Source organism: Oncorhynchus gorbuscha, linkage group LG01 (assembly GCF_021184085.1).
Source record: "Oncorhynchus gorbuscha isolate QuinsamMale2020 ecotype Even-year linkage group LG01, OgorEven_v1.0, whole genome shotgun sequence".
NCBI lineage: Eukaryota > Metazoa > Chordata > Actinopteri > Salmoniformes > Salmonidae > Oncorhynchus > Oncorhynchus gorbuscha.
The window spans coordinates 32,471,538-32,474,037 of record NC_060173.1 but is presented as its reverse complement, the minus strand read 5'-3'; the positions used below and the strand labels follow the sequence as shown (position 1 = coordinate 32,474,037).

Genomic DNA, 2,500 nt, shown 5'->3' with positions numbered 1-2,500 from the left:
CGTCGCTCTCTCTCCTCTCATCCCACTCTCCTCTCGTCCCTCTCTCCTCTTATCCCTCTCTCCTCTCATCCCTCTCTCTCCTCTCATCCCCCTCTCCTCTCATCCCTCTCTCTCTCATCCCTCTCTCTCCTCTCATCCCTCTCTCTGCTCTCATCCCTCTTTCTCCTCTCATCCCTCTCTCTGCTCTCATCCCCCTCTCCTCTTATCCCTCTCTCGCCTCGCATCCCTCTCTCTCCTCTCATCCCTCTCTCCTTTCATCCCTCTCTCTCCTCTCATCCCTCTCTCTCCTCTCATCCCTCTCTCTCCTCTCATCCCTCTCTCCTCTCATCCCACTCTCCTCTCGTCCCTCTCTCCTCTTATCCCTCTCTCCTCTCCTCCCTCTCTCTCCTCTCATCCCTCTCTCTGCTCTCATCCCCCTCTCCTCTCATCCCTCTCTCTCCTCTCATCCCTCTCTCTCCTCTCATCCCACTCTCCTCTCATCCCTCTCTCCTCTTATCCCTCTCTCCTCTCATCCCTCTCTCTCCTCTCATCCCTCTCTCTCCTCTCATCCCTCTCTCTGCTCTCATCCCCCTCTCCTCTCATCCCTCTTTCTCCTCTCATCCCTCTCTCTCCTCTCATCGCTCTCTCTCCTCTCATCGCTCTCTCTCCTCTCATCCCTCTCTCCTCTCATCCCTCTCTCTCCTCTCGTCCCTCTCTCCTCCCATCCCTCTCTCCTCTTATCCCTCTCTCCTCTCTCTCTCTCCTCTCATCCCTCTCTCTCCTCTCATCCCACTCTCCTCTCATCCCTCTCTCCTCTTATCCCTCTCTCCTCTCATCCCTCTCTCTCCTCTCATTCCTCTCTCTCCTCTCATCCCTCTCTCCTCTCTTCTCTCTCTCTCCTCTCATCCCTCTCTCTCATCTCATCCCTCTCTCTCCTCTCATCCCTCTCTCCTCTCATCCCTCTCTCTCCTCTCATCCCCCTCTCCTCGCATCCCTCTCTCTCCTCTCATCCCTCTCTCCTTTCATCCCTCTCTCTCCTCTCGTCCCTCTCTCCTCTTATCCCTCTCTCCTCTCATCCCTCTCTCTCCTCTCTTCTCTCTCTCTCCTCTCATCCCTCTCTCTCTTCTCATCCCTCTCTCCTCTCATCCCTCTCTCCTCTCATCACTCTCTCTCATCTCATCCCTCTCTCTCCTCTCATCCCTCTCTCCTCTCATCCCTCTCTCTCCTCTCATCCCCCTCTCCTCTCATCCCTCTCTCTCCTCTCATCCCTCTCTCTCCTCTCATCCCTCTCTCCTCTCATCCCTCTCTCTCCTCTCATCCCTCTCTCCTCTCGTCCCTTTCTCTCCTCTCATCCCTCTCTCTCCTCTCATCCCTCTCTCCTCTCATCCCTCTCTCTCTCATCCCTCTCATCCCTCTCATCCCTCCTCTCATCCCTCTCTCCTCTCGTCCCTCTCTCTCCTCTCATCCCTCTCTCTCCTCTCATCCCTCTCTCTCCTCTCATCCCTCTCTCTCCTCTCATCCCTCTCTCCTCTCATCCCTCTCTCTCCTCTCATCCCTCTCTCTCCTCTCATCCCTCTCTCCTCTCGTCCCTCTCTCTCCTCTCATCCCTCTCTCTCCTCTCATCCCTCTCTCCTCTCATCCCTCTCTCTCCTCTCATCCCTCTCTATCCTCTCATCCCTCTCTCCTCTCGTCCCTCTCTCTCCTCTCATCCCTCTCTCTCCTCTCATCCCTCTCTCCTCTCATCCCTCTCTCCTCTCATCCATCTCTCTCTTTCCATCCCTCTCTCTCCTTCTATCCCTCCCTCCTCTCATCCCTCTCTCCTCTCATCCCTCTCTCTCCTCTCATCTCTCTCTCCTCTCATCCCTCTCTCTCCTTCCATTCCTCTCTCTGCTCTCATCCCTCTCTCCTCTCATCCATCTCCTCTCAAATGTATCATGTCTCTCTCATTGATAGAGGAATTCTAAATTCCTGTGTGTTTTGTAGCCAAAACCAAATTCACACTCTTATCTATTTCATGATAAGTTGTAAGTTTATCATTTGCATGAATTAGCAAGAGACCAGTCTTAAAAACAAGTTCAGCATTTATTCTTGATGAGTACTGACCCAAAATACAAAGAACATGACATTTTAAAGAGAGAACATAAAATGACATCATCAGTTTCACACTCTCTCCCATCCTCACAATAGCGCAGTGTATTCAGGTCTGGAGATCTTCTACTCCCCTCATAAAACTACATTCCAACCTGTCTAAAATATATACTTTTCTCCACTAATGGAACACAAACCAAACATTCTTATCTGTCTGAAAAGCTATCTCATCCCTCCCCCTTAAACCCGCAAGGTACAGACAATTAATTTGTTTTTACTTACATTTTCAGTAACAGCTTAACCAAGAGCCCATACATTTCATATCATAACATAATAGTATCAGAATAAATGGTTTTAATCAGAAATGTATACATAATTAATCATTTCAACTATAATTTCCTCTAACACTCATCCCAACTTATCTTTTTATATC

General features: G+C 50.2%; 1 protein-coding gene across 4 annotated transcripts in view; it reads left to right on the top strand.

Moving 5' to 3' along the window:
* The window catches only part of LOC124036186 (protein piccolo-like), a 102,734-nt gene that overhangs the window by 73,874 nt on the left and 26,360 nt on the right, over nt 1-2,500 (top strand). The gene's annotated exons all lie outside the window — the stretch shown is intronic.